Source organism: Eretmochelys imbricata, chromosome 5, assembly GCF_965152235.1.
Source record: "Eretmochelys imbricata isolate rEreImb1 chromosome 5, rEreImb1.hap1, whole genome shotgun sequence".
Classification (NCBI taxonomy): domain Eukaryota; kingdom Metazoa; phylum Chordata; order Testudines; family Cheloniidae; genus Eretmochelys; species Eretmochelys imbricata.
This window is the reverse complement of record NC_135576.1, coordinates 89,526,988-89,541,654: the sequence shown is the minus strand read 5'-3', so window position 1 is coordinate 89,541,654 and position 14,667 is coordinate 89,526,988. Positions and strand designations below refer to the sequence as shown.

The 14,667-nt window shown below is 43.3% G+C and overlaps 1 protein-coding gene across 12 annotated transcripts in view; it reads left to right on the top strand.

Annotated features, from left to right (window-relative positions):
* The window catches only part of AOPEP (aminopeptidase O (putative)), a 389,108-nt gene that overhangs the window by 55,444 nt on the left and 318,997 nt on the right, over positions 1–14,667 (top strand). The window contains exon 1 of one of the 12 annotated variants that reach the window (XM_077817476.1): positions 14,133–14,242. The exons of the other annotated variants lie outside the window; for them this stretch is intronic. The gene's annotated coding sequence lies outside the window, so the exon portion shown is untranslated. Of the gene's footprint in view, positions 1–14,132; positions 14,243–14,667 lie in introns of those variants that run through there. 12 annotated transcript variants of the gene reach the window in all.

The window sequence follows — 14,667 nt, the reverse complement described above, 5'->3', positions numbered from 1 at the left end:
TATGGATTTGCCCACACAAAGAAGAACACATTAGGTCCCCAAAAATGTGACCTATCTGGGGGAAACCATTGTTGGCACAGGATATGTCAGTAGCTGCACCAGAAAAAAGTAATAAAAGATTGGCAAGCACGAGGGATTCTTATAATGTACAATACTGACAAATATTTTAGGAGAGATTTATAAAAGCTGTTGAATAATAAAGATTTAAATATGTATACATATCCTTGTAATAAAATTTGCATACATTTTAACTCAGATTGTTTTGTTCCAATGGTATATAAAAATAATTGTGAATTTCTAGGAAATTGTCTTTCTTATCTAGATTAGTGAATAAAAGGCCACATCCTTTTAAAAAGTATAAGTTGTCACTTCTTCCTTTTAATATCTTGATAAAGAAAATGCTTACTAAATAGATCCAGGCAGATTTTTGGATTTCTTGGTTTCTGAAGTGTAAATTTTTATGGGATAAGAAGTTTTAAAAAAACTAGTACCTTGATTTAAGGCAATAGTCTCCCTTTCTAGTCCATACTGTAGACCTTTACTGCAAATTCTATGTATAAAATTAGTACAGAACTTCCACTGTATTACTGGAATTTGTGTGTAATATGAATCTGGAAAAGGCAGCAGAGATCCCTAGTGTAATTTGGGGAGATTTTGCCCTTGGATTGGTTGTTGGTATATAGTAAACATAACCGGTGATTTCTCCATCTATAGTTCAAAGACTTATTTCTAAGTTATCCTGTGTATTCCTTTGGCTTCACTATTCCTCATTTTAGAGCTTTTTTACAATAATTAGAACGGATAAGCCAACCACAAGGTTAGCCACTCAAACTCCATTAACGTCAGTGGGAGTTATGTGTCTAAATCCCCGATAGGCTTTGCAAATCTCAACCATGTAGCTCATGAAACACGTTAATGAATGAACTTAGAATCATAAAAACATCCATACAGACACTCTATTTTCTTCTAATCATACTAGATATCAAATAAACATCTAGAGATCTACTTGGATATGAACTGTTATAATTTTCAGTGAGTCAGGGTAGCTACCAAGTAGAAAATGTTATTAAAGGCTGCTTTATTCGCTAAAACTCCCACAATATTTTCATTATAGTCACTTTTTTGGGGAGGGGGGGATATTGCAATTTAATATCATAGCTATGAAATATACATTGAAACTAAAGACTGTTTAAAAATTAACAATTTCAAACTAAATCTGAATACATCAAGCATCCTGCTGATCTAGGTACTTATGTAGCCCTTGTCACTATGGAATCTGAGTTAATTTCTGTAACTGAAATGTAGTGGCCTAAAAGTAGGAAGTGCTTGTATGTATTATACACCAGTGGTTTTCAAACTTTTTTTCTGGGGACCCAGTTGAAGAAAATTGTTGATGCCCGCGACCCAACAGAGCTGGGGATAAGGGGTTTGGGCTGTGGGAGGGGCTCAGGGCTGGGACAGAGGCTTGGGGTGCGGGGTTGAGGGCTGTGGGGTGGGGCCGGGAATGAGGGGTTCAGGGTGTGGGAGGGGGCTCTGGGCTGGGGAAAGGGGGTTGGAGTGTGGGAGGGGATCAGGGCTCTGGGCTGGGGGTGCAAGCTCTGGGGTGGGGCAGGGGGTTGGGCTGTGCGAGGGGTGCAGGGCTCTGGGCTGGGGGTGCAGGGTCTGGGGTGGGGTCAGGGAGGAGGGGTTTGGGGTGCAGGAAGGGGTTCTGGGTTGGTGGGCTGAGGGCTGGGATGTGGGAGGGGATCAGGACTCTGGACTAGGGGTTCAGGCTCTGGGGTGGAGCTGGGGATGAGGGGTTTGGGATGCAGGAAGGGGTTCTGGGTTTTGGGGGGGGGCTCAGGGCTGGGGCAGGGGATCGGGCCGCGGGGTTCAGGCACGGACTTACCTCCAGTGGCTCCTGGTCAGCGGCACAGCTGGGGTGCAGAGGGAGGCTTCCTGCCTGTCCTGGCACCGTGGACCGTGCTGCGCCCTGGAAGCAGCCAGCAGCAGGTCTGGTTCTTAGGCAGAGGCACGCAAGTGGCTTTGTGTGACTCTCACCCGCAGGCACTGCCCTTCCCCCCCCAGTTCCCATTGGCTGGGCTGGTGCTTAGGACGGGGGCAGCGCACGGAGTCCTGTGGCCCCCCCCAGCGTAGAAGCTGGACCCACTGCTGGCCACTTCTGGGGCACAGCACGGTGTCGGAAAAGGTAGGCAGTAGTCTGCCTTAGCTGGGCAGCACCGCCAATGGGACTTTTAACTTTCTGGTCGGCGGTGCTGACCAGAGCAAGACGACCCAATGCCTTACATGCCACGACCCAGTACTGGGTCCCCAGTTTGAAAAACAGTTATACACTATAATGGATCAAATCCTAATTGCTTTAGTAAGTCTATGCATTTGAAATGTGGCATTAATTGCAAGACTAATGACCAGAATTGAGTTTAAAGATTAAAATTCTGTGATCTTGGTAAAACGTTTGGGTAGATTCCTTCCCCACCCCCCTAACAAGGTGGCCTTCCTTGTTGGTAATTATGTACACAAGTGATTTTTCAAAAATTTTAGCAACAAGAATATCAAAGGACATAAGGGGAAAGGAAGTGTTTCTTGTGTTTGCCTTCCCTGATCCTCCCCCCAACCACAGCACTTGAAGCAGCAGTACATTCTTGCCTCTGTTGCTCCTGCACTGTATGAAGATGATCCCAACATGCACCCCTGTAACTTCACGTATATATCTTTTCACCAGAGCCATAAAAGAGAGCAGCTAATGATTTTTTGCCCCTTTCATGAGGCTTTGAGCTGATGGTGTGGGCCAGCTGGTCCATCAACAAAAGTCTTTCAGTAGCATTTTTTTCTCCCCAAAGGTTTTATTGTTGAAATCAAGAGTGAACCACTTGTAACAAAGGAAACAAAAAGGTTTTATTAGCTCAGGCTACAACCCAGGCTTTTGTATGGCAGAGGAGCTCTTCCTCCTCAGAAATCTCTTGTCTAATAGGGAGCTCTTTTTTAGTGGGGGAGGGTGGGAAAGAGTGGTTATAGCAACCTGTATTATGAGGGCTACATGTGTTTCTCTTCTTAACCCCATGCTCTCAGATGCTTAATATGTTCTAAAACTACTTTTGGGGCTGTGATTTTACAGACTTGGTTTATTTTCCCCAAGTAAATTACTCTTTCTGAATTTCAGAGGGGTAGCCGTGTTAGTCTGTATCAGCAAAAACAACAAGGAGTCCTTAGGGTACCTTAGAGACTAACAAATTTATTTGGGCATAAGCTTTCGTGGGCTAAAACCCACTTCATCAGATGCATGGAGTGAAAAATACAGTAAGCAGTATAAATATTACAGCACATGAAAAGCCTTAACAAGTGGGGGGTCAGTGCTAATGAGGCCAGTGCAATCAAGGTGGATGTCGCCCATTTCCAACAGTTGACAAGAAGGTATATCAGCAGAGAGAAAATTACTTTTTGTAGTGATCCATCCACTCCCCGTCTTTATTCAGGCCTAATTTGATGGTGTCCAGTTTGCAAATTAATTCCGGTTCTGTAGTTTCTCATTGAAGTCTGTTTCTGAAGTTTTTTTGTTGAAGAATCTTCAAGAAATCTTGCCCCCAGCCTTGGCCCCCTTACCGCTGTCTGTGCCTCCCCCGGGAGCCGAGCTCCTGGCCCTGGCTCCAGGGGTGGGGGCGGGGGATCACTGCATTAAAGGAACACTTAACATTCTAAAATTACTACTGTTATGGGGCTTTGTATTCCAGGACTATAGTGTTAGTCCCAGAGGAGCAGCTAATGAAGGCTAAGGCATATATCTACAAGCACCTACATAGGTTTGTTGTTTTCCTTTTATTGGATGAATGTCCTGCCAAGACGACTACTAAAAAAAATTATCCCTATCAAAAGAATAGCGAGTGAAAATAGGGAACTATTTGAAACAACAAATACATACTGCATACATAGACCACCCATATACAATTTAAATACTTACAACACCTTTTTCATTTTATGTTTAAATGTTGTTAAAATGCACTGAAGCACAAAGAGCGACTATTGCTTCGAGGTTAGACAGGTAACTGAGAGTCAAGGCACTTGGTTTCAGTTATTGGTTCTGTTGTTGACTTTCTGTATGATCTTCAGCAAGTTGCTTCATCTCTCTGTGCCTCACTTTGTCAGTGGTCTAATACTTTTCGGCAGTGGTTCTCAAACATGGACTAAGAATAGTTCCAAGTGGTCCACAGGCTGCTTCTGTGAGAACTTCAGGGTGTGATGTTTCTGGGAGCTGTATCTGAGCTCTATATTCTGTGGATTTCCAAAAGGCTTTTTGACCGACAAAACTTAAATGCAAACGTAAAACAATCACCACATTTCTGCACCCACAAGAAGGCTGCTTTAAAATTGCAGAATAACAGAGCCATGTAGTTGCAAGCAATAAGGGGAAATTTGGCAATGATAAATGTAAGGTTCCTACATCCAGGGAAAGGAAATGACCAACCAAGGTACAAAATGAGTGGGAGGGGATATAACAAAGCAGTCATAGCCATCACACTAAAGCCAGTTTAATTTTCATTTTGTCTCTCTAATACTGTCCATTTTCATGAAGTGAATGCTATAGTGGTCAGAGGGAAAGGTATTGAATTGGACTTTAGTGAGGAAGTGGTGGACTACAAGAGCATGTCTTTCTTAAGAGTTGTCTACAATGAGAAAATATTTCAGCTCTATTGCTTTAGAATACCTACCTCATAGCCATCTGTGCGGCTTAATTAGGAATTCTAGGGCTTTCTGTTTTTACACATTTTCAGTGTTTACTTTTGGCTATATTATTGCCTTTTAATATCCTAGAGTTGCTTTTATTTGAATTGTATGTGTGCAGAGATAAGCCAAAAAAAAAGTTGTTTAGAAATTAAATAAACCAAAAGATAAAAATGTGCTCATTTTTTTTACAAAAAAATTTCACTAATAACTTGCCCCCTGTGTTACACTCTACATACCTAAACAAAACCACTTACAACTTACTTTGTGCATGCCCCAAAAGTGAACCACAGAGAACGTGAAATGAAAGCGATATAGACTAATTTATAGCAAATAGTGAGAATTGGATCTCTATTGAAAGTCTGGTTTGTTTGTTTGTATTGTTGTAGCATCTAGGAGCTTACAATCTAAGTAGGATTTTTAAATAAACCTTACCACTTTCTGGTTGCTTGCTTGTTGTCCCTCTTCCCAGTGTTTGCCTATTAAATTCAAATTTTGGAAAATTACGTTGTGATGATCAGGTGTTTTCTGTTTAGCTAGAAACCAGGCATGAAATTCTGGCTCACTTAATATTAATGCCAAAACTCCCACTGAATTCATGGGGCCAGAATTTCACTTCAGATTTCTGATAATTGATGACTAGCAAATGCTTGGAGCTGCTCTTATGAAGATTGGTATAAAAACATAATGCCATTATAAATTATTTGTCCTCTGTTATACAGTGCATCAGTGCCTTCTCTGTAATTAGTACGCAGGATCATCTAAATGCTCAGGCTTTTGCTCTTATTGCCAGCCCACAGAATATCTTTATACAGCATGCTATAATCTCATCTTCACATATGCATTCTCTGTATATACATATTGTTTACACAAGTGTAGTTTATTTTGTGTCACTCTGTAAAATTTGGGCTGTTACAGGAAATAACAAAGCTGAATCAAAACATTTTAACTTTACTACATAATTTTCTATGGGTGTCCAATGGACAAAATGTCCCTGAAGTCAATGGAGCCCCTGACTGTTTACATAAGCAGAAAAGTTGGCCCTGTACCTGAAATGTTATTTACACGTATCTAAGACCTATGAACTAAGTACTATAGAGAAAAATCATCTGTGTTCAGGCAGACTCTCGGGATACCAGGAACTGTGCAATGCACATAGGTACAATAACACAATACATTTCTTACCTGAATCTTTCCATTCTTGTATCTGGAAATTCTAGAGGCACTTTAGGAAAATCTAACCTCCATCTGTTAGTGATCAAGGCCCTCCTTAACGCATGAAAAAGTATTCAGAGCAACTGGGATCTTCTAGGAACTTAGGTCATCAGAACCTTGTAGGTGAGGAGGAAAATCTACCATGAATGCGTGCAATATTGTGGCCAATACCTGAGAAACCATTCCCCCACGCAGCTAACATCTCCAAATACTGATTGGTCTCAAACTTCCCATTGCTGAGCAATTTAACTGAGAAGCTTGCTGAAGCTTGACTCTAACTCCACCTATATACAGTTGATGTTCTGGACTCCTCCCATTTAAACTCCAGGCCAGTACATGGAAAGGAATTGGTGCTGTTGGTATTGGATGATCATCTCATGACTGGACAAGAGCCAGATACTCCTACTTATATTGCTGGACCTCTCTGCTGTATTTGATATTATCAAACCTGGAATTCTGTTGTCAGTTTTCAGAGTTATCCAGTGGTTAGCAGAACTATGCTGATGTGGCTTCATTCATTTCTCTCAGACTTCACCTAGAGAGTCATGATGGACACCTTCTCCTCCAGCTCCAGAGGTGTTACCTGTGGAACCCTACTAGGATAAATGCCCTTCCCTGTTTTTCTTGTGTGCATTCTCTCTCTCTCTCTCTCTCTGAAGCACCCAAGGCATGTTGAGACAATATGGACTGAAGTGCTAGCAATATGCCAATGGCATTCAGCTCTGTATCACTTTCATATCAAATGCAAAGAGCATCACCCCGCACCTGTCTGATGTCTGATAACAGCAGGTGGTTGAAGAGAAGCTGGTAGAATCTGAATACCTGAACAAGTGTGGTGGTGATGGTGGGGAAAGGGAAGCACTTTAAAGAACTCACCCTGTTTTAACAATGAGGTGTCTGCCCTCAGATTACCAAGGAAGTCCATTGCCTTGCTTCTGGGTAACTTAATCACATAAGTAAAAAATGCCCTTTTTCATCTATGGCTGGAAAGAGGACACGACCACCTCCTGTCAGAGCCGAACATAACCTCAGTGATCCACAGATATGTGACCTTGAGAGTTGATTGTTGTAATTCTCTGAACATCAGGGTCTGACCAAAAATCCACAAAAAAGCTACCTTTGGTTCAGAATGTAGTAGCCTGTCTCTGTGTAAAACAAACTACCATGAGCACATCACGCCAGTGCTCTGTCTTCACCATCTCCCAGTTTAATACTGGGTCAAGTTTAAAGTTTCAGTTCTGCCCATCAGAATCCGAGGGTTGTCTCAAGTTACTTAAGGGACCACCTCACTCGGTGGGATCATGACTTCCAATGGCATCCACATTCCCCTGGAAAAATGGAACTGTCTTTGAGAGAGAGTCATGCACCGAAAATAGTGCATTCTCCATGATTGCCCCATGTAGCTGGAACTAACCCATGGAAGATATCAGGATGACTCTGAATCTCATCATCTTCAGAACAAAATATAGAACTTCTTTCTTTGACCAGACTTCCCACAATAGCACTATATTTAAAAAAACCCAAAGACCCAGAAACCCATACATACCAAATAAACTAAAGCCAGTCCTTGAAAGGAAGATGGAGACTGTGGTGAGGGGGATTGAGAAGGGGAGGAGAGGGAGTTTTGATGTGCATACTTTATAATTTTTGGAAGGTGCTCAAACCAGTTGCCTAAGTCATGGGGAGGGGCAAGACAAAAGCAATACACTTTCACCTTATTTACTTTTTTTTTTTTGAGACGTGTGATCATATATGTCAACCTCAATTAACAGAAACATGTTAACCTGAATCCCCACATTTTTATTTGCTGCATTGAAACATGTGACTGCCTTGAATCTGAGATTTCATGTCCTAAAATAATAAATTTTTGTAAAAAATGATTTAAATGGATTTAATTTTCATTCAAATGAATTTTACTCATATTTTAATTGAGTTTTATCGGTGCAGTGCTTTGGTTCCTCCTAACCTTGCTGTATGTAACAACTAATTACATAGTTAGAAATACATTAATAAATCCTCTAATTAAATGTTAGCTTTTGTTTGTGTGCACTGAACTACAATGTTATTTTTATTATTGTAGGATTTTCTATGGTGCTTATCACCATAGTATCTGAGAATTTCACAGGCATTAATACATTCATCTTAATGTCCCTGTCCCTGTCATTCTCACATTAAAGGTGGAGAATTGAGGCACAGAGATTAAGATACTTGCCAAAAGTCTGTGGTAGAGTCAGGAACAAAATCCAGATTATGTGAGTCCCAGTGTAGTGCATTAATCATAAAATCAGTATTGCCACAATAGCATATAGAACTTTTTGTCTTTCCTGCTTGTATTTGCAGTCAGGCTTCAAGCCAAGGCATTGTACAGAGATAGTGGTCATGGCTCTGTTAGCTCTCCTACAGTTCATAAACAAGGCCCATCCTCCATACTCATCCTGCTGGATGTGTCTGTGGCATTTGTTACCAATATTGACTAAATACTCTTGTTCTAGCTCTAAGATTCTGTTTATTTTTAAATAGAAGGCACATGGTGTTATGGTAATGGGGAGCCATATGTGTATCTAGTTAAGCAGATCAAACTAGGGTGGGGTAAAATGTTGAAGCCAAATTGGCAAAGTACTGAGCCAGATTTGCACTGGAATCTACTAGTGTAGGTCCCTACACTTGTGCAAAGGTGCATTTATTTCATTGTGACTCTGCATGGGCTCAGGAGTCTGTGCTAGTGGATTCCATGCAAGTTTGAGTTTTAAAAGAGCTAAATGTACATATAGCTTGCCTAAGTGGGTAACTAAAATGCTGTGGAGCATGATAACTGTTTGAGACTGTGTGAAGCCATGTGATAACTGAGGAGGGTACAAGAGGCTGTAACTACCAGTAATGGAATTAAATGAAAGAAAAATAGGGAAAACTTCTCCCATGTGGAAATACTTACAGGAGGGAGTTCAGGAAAGGAAATACAGTGAGGAATTTTGAGTGTCCTCCTAAATGTTCTCTGAGCATGGGGTTAGATATAGTTACACCCAGTATGAAATGAGCTGTCGTTCCATCCTCCCAGCTCTTTGTAATTACTTGGATCCTCCTAAGGAAAAGGCCTTGTGTGTTAACTTTGGGTTCCATGGCATGGTATAAGGTTTGTGCTAAAGGGGATCATGAGACATGCAATCAGGGCTTCCACTTGCTCTAGCTGTCCCCCAAACACCCCTTGGCCAAGGGAGAAGGCCATGGAAAAGGTAATACAGCCCAATGCTATGTTACCTTGTTTTCTGGGCAGAAGTGTGGGGGGCAATTTAGTCCCTTCTTGGCCTTCCCCTTCCCCTTGGGATACCAATCAAATAGAGAGAGTACTCCATGGGTTCCCACAAAAGAGGGAAGGAGTAATAAAGGAATCTGATCCTGACCGCTATTTTGCACAGACCGTGGGAGATCCACATACAAATCTCTCTGAGGTGTTCTGGACTAGTGAGGTATATAAGGCTGTGAAACAATATCCCAAGGGATGCCTCAACACTTTGGATATTTAAAAGAAACTAGACAAATGTTGTAGAGAACATTCCTACATTGGCAGAGAATGGGCTAGATGTCCTCATGATTCCCCACTTTCTTTAATTTCTAATCCCCAAAATATTTTATGTCTTAGTTCAATTTTTTAAAAGACTGAGGGTACGTCTACAGTACAAAATTATTTAGAAATTATTGTATTTGAATTTTCAGAACCGATTTTATACATTCGGTCTTGTGTGTTCTCACTAAAGCACGTGAATTCGGCGGAGTGTGTCCACGGTACAGATGCTAGCATTGAATGTTGGAGCGGTGCACTGTGGGTAGCTATCCCACAGTTCCCGCAGTCCCCGCCACCCACTGGAATTCTGGGTTAAGCTCCCAGTACATGATGGGGCAAAAACATTCTCTGAGTGTGTGTCATCAGTCACTCCTCCCTCTGTGAAAGCTATGGCAGACAATCGTTTTGCGCCTTTTTAGCGTGCAGATGCCGTACTGCTTTCAGCAGACAGTGCAGTACGGTGCACCGCTTCTCTCCTGGTATTATGAATCACCTCGCATTTCCTCTCGTCTTTCTATGTAATCTCTATAAGTATCTACTCTTTCTCTTCCTCATCGACCACTTCCGCTGCCAACTCTGCTCGGCCATCGTGAACCGAGCAGCACAGCTTCCGCCGCCAACTCTGCTCTCCCGCTGTTGCCGCACTACCTAGCTTCTCCATGTTGTCTGTCCTGGGCTCCCGCCTCCGTGAAAGCTACAGAAGACAACCATTTCCCGCCTTTTTTTGGCTATCGTGAACCGAACAGCACCTCTTGACTGCCACTTTACTTTCCTACGTTTTGCGCCCTTTTTCCAGGATTACCTGTGCAGGCGCCATAGCGCGGCAAGCATGGAGCCCACTCAGATCTCCGCTGCAGTTTTGACCATTGTAAATACCTCGCACATTATCCAGCAGTATGTGCAGTACCTGCAAAACTGGACGAGGAAGCGACAACAGTGTGATTACAATAGTGATGAGGACATGGACAGAGACGTTCCTAGAAGCACGGCATGTGGCGATTGGGATATCATGGTGGCATTGGGCCAGGTTCATGCCGTGGAACACCGATTCTGGGCCTGGGAAACAAGCACAGACTGGTGGGACCGCATAATGTTGCAGGTATGGGATGATTGCTAATGGCTGCGAAGCTTTCATATGCGTAGGGCCACTTTCATGGAACTTTGTGACTTGCTATCCCCTGCCCTGAAGCGCAAAGACACCAAAATGAGAGCAGCCCTCGCAGTTGAGAAGCGAGTGGCCATAGCCCTGTGGAAGCTTGCAACGCCCGACAGCTACCGGTAAGTCGGGAATCAGTTTGGAGTGGGCAAATCTACTGTGGGGGCTGCTGTGCTACAAGTAGCCAACGCAATCATTGACCAGCTGCTATCAAGGGTAGTGACTTTGGGAAATGTGCAGACCATTGGATGGCTTTAATGCACTGGAGTTCCCTAAGTGCGGCGGGGCAATAGAACACATATCCCTATCTTGGCCCCGGAACACCGGGGCGACCAGTACGTAAACCACAAGGGGTACTTTTCCATGGTGCTGCAAGCATTGGTGGATCTCAAGGGACGTTTCACCGACATCAACATGGGATGGCCGGGAAAGGTGCATGGCGCTCGCATCTTCAGGAACTCTGGTCTGTTTGAACAGTTGCAAGAAGGGACTTACTTCCCAGACCAGAAAATTACTGGTGGGGATGTTGAAATGCCTATAGTTATCCTCGGGGACCCAGCCTACCCCTTAATGCCATGGCTCATAAAACTGTAAACAGGCACCCTGGACAGTAGTAAGGAGCAGTTCAACTATAGGCTGAGCAAGTGCAGAATGGTGGTAGAATGTGCTTTTGGACATTTGAAAGCACGCTGGCTCAGTTTACTGACTCAGTTAGATCTCAGCACAACCAATATTCCAATTGTAATTGCTGCTTGTTGTGTGCTCCACAATATCTGTGAGAGTAATGGGGAGACGTTTATGGCTGGGTGGAAGGTTGAGGCAACTCGCCTGGTGGTCAGGTTAGCACAGCCAGAAAACAGGGCGATTAGAAGAGCGCAGCAAGGCGCGCTGCATATCAGAGAAGCTTTGAAAGCCAGTTTCATGACTGTTGTGTTTGTTTCTCTTGAAGTTACCCGCCTCCTATATACATGAAAGGAAATAAAGTCACAATTGTTTAAAAAACGTTCTTTATTATTTGTTGCACAACACATTGAGAGAAATCAGAAGGTAGACCCGGGTGGGAGGAGGGAATTGGGTTAGGGGGGTGGAGGAGGAGGGAAAGAAAAGTCCAGAAACCAAATCAAAATTTCAGATATGCCAGCTTTCTGCTGCTTGTGCAATCCTCTGGGGTTGAGTGTGTGGGTCCCCGTAGCCTCCCCCCCTCCCCCCCCCCCCCCCGTGTCCTTAGGTATCTGGGTGAGGAGGCTATGGAACTTGGGGAGGAGGGAGGGCGATTATACAGGGGCTGCAGCGGCAGTCTGTGGTCTTGCTGCCTTTCCTGCATTGGATCCACCATACAGTGGAGCAAGTCAGTTTGCTCCCCCATGAGCTGTTCTCATCCCGTGCGTCCCTCCTCTCTTTGTGTTCATTTAACGCATTACGGGACTTGGCAATTGTTTGCTTCCATGCATTCAGCTGAGCCCTATCAGTGCGGGAGGACTGCATGAGCTTGGCGAACATGTTGTTCCGAGTTCGTTTTTTCTGCTTTCTAATCTGGACCAGCCTCTGGGACGGAGTAGATAGGGGCCGCGTTGAAACATTTGCACCTGCGGGAGCAGAAAAAGGGAGGGTAGTATTTTAAAAGATAACATTTTAGAGAACAAAGGGGACACTCTTTCTCAGTGAAACAGGCAATTCATAGTACACAGCACATGTTCTTTCTGTACAAGGTCGCATTTTGTCTCTTATACTGAAGTGCCTGCCACTTTGGTGTGAATAAGCCATCACACATGGTCGGGCAACAGAATTCAGCTTGCAGGCAGCCATGGTAAGCCCTTGGGGCATGCGGGGTTCTGCTTCTTCCGCATTCATTTCAATGTTTTCAAACTGCCGGGCCCCCTTTCCCATAACAAGCAATACCTGGTGGGTTTGCCATATAAAAGGAGGGCCTGCAGGCTCCCTGGGATGATCGCTTCACACAACACCCCCTTTTCCCCCCCGCACCCACCACGTGGCTCCAATGAGGCTCTGAGCAGGGATGAGCCCTTTAAACTAAACGCGAACAGCCCAGTGCGAACAACCCACCCACCCACCTCGTGGCTCTGATCAGGCTCTCACTCACCAGAAGTGCCTTCTCCAGGGTCATGGAGCCCGCCTTGGGAGTGGGGGGAGGCTATTGGCTCCAGCGTGAAGACTAATTCCTGGCTAGGGCGGAAAATGGATTCCCCACTTGCCGTCTGTGCACTGTCGTCGTCCTCCTCCTCCAATAACTCATCCTCCTCGCTCCGTGCAACTCACAGTAGTGGGGTAGTGGTGGCGTGACCCCCCATAATTGCATGCAGCTCATGGTAGAAGCAGCACGTATGGGGCTGTGACCCAGAGCACCCATTCACCTCCCTGGCTTTTTGGTACGCTTGCCCGAGCTCCTTGATTTTTGCATGACACTGTTCTGTGTCCCTGGAGTAGCCTCTTTCTGTCACGGCCCTGAAGACTTTAGCGTACTTATTCGCATTTCTTTTTTTGGAACGTTCTGTCATAACAGATTTGTTTCTACAACATGCAATGAGATTCAGTACCTCCCATTCGGACCATGCTGGAGCTCGTCTGCAAATCTGGGACTGCGTGGTCTCTTGTGATGGTGGACTCTGCATGGTCGCCTGTGATGGTGGACTGTGCTGATGGTCTCCTGTGCTGACGGTGACCAAACAGGAAATGAAATTTAAAAGTTCCCGGGGCTTTTACTGCCTACCTGGTTAGTGCATCGGAGTTGAGAGAGTTGTCCAGAGCGGTCACAAGGGAGCCTTCCGGGATAGCTCCCAGAGGCCAATAACGTCGAATTACATCCACAGTACCTATAACCCAGAACTGTGATCTCGATTTTAGCGTTACTCCACTTGCCGAGGTGGAGTACAGAAATCAGATTAAAGAGCCCTTTAAATAGAAAAAAACTGTTTGGTCATGTGGATGGAATCAGTTTTATTTCTAATTAACTCGGCTAATTCTGAAATAACCGCGTACTGTAGACCAGGCCTGAGTAATAGAGATGTAAAGTAGTAATCTTTGGTATGAAAACAAAGCCAACCACCAAGTATATTTTGACAAATAAACCTAGAATGCACACAGAAATTCAAAGCTCATTCTGAGCAAGTCTGCCCTAGAGAAGCTGCATTAAGAGTTTGAGCCAAGGTTTTCAATTTCTTGTCTCTAAGGTTTCTTACTATATATTCAATAAATGGACAGAAATAGAACGTGCTAGAAAATATTCAGTTACAACAAAGAAAACATCAGTGAGCTCAATGATTTTGTACAATCTGAATGTTGTCTCAATCACTATGTTGCAAAAACAAAGTATGTATTGGTTTAAAACTTCCATGAAGAACAAGAACTTCTGTCTTTTATTGCTACAGATGTTGATGCATTTTTATGTTTTTCTCCCTTGTATTGGTATTTGCATATTTTCCAGTGAGAAGACCTTTTGTTTGCCATAAGAAGGCTATTATCCAGAATGTTAATGGGTTTCCAGCTATTAAGATGTAATGATATACCTTGAGTATCTAACTATACATTTGAAAAATCTCCATGAGCAATCTCAGAGGAATACTTAGAATGCACTCCTGGTAAATTGGCTCATTTTCTTGTAATTTACTAGAAGTGCTGATATGAAAGCAGTTGTAATATAGAAAGTACATTAATCCCTGGAGTTACATTGTATATATTAAATTATTACTCTCAAAGTATAAAACATATGAGGCCATTTAGCCTTCTTTCGTACTTGTTACTTAAAATCACAGTAGAAAAATAATCGCTGTCATTTGAGGCAAGAAATTAGAAATGATATGTTTAGCATCTTTAAAAACAAGATATGCTGTAATAAAGTAAGTTTGATCTTGCATAAAAATTTATCTTTTTCAAAGGGTTGCCAGTGAAAAGAAAGTGTCATTAAGGAGGCTGTATTGTTAAAGCTCATTTCCTTTAGTTAACAAACTAATATTTTGAGAAATCTGTTCGCTTGGACATCTTCTATGATTGTCATATAGATTAG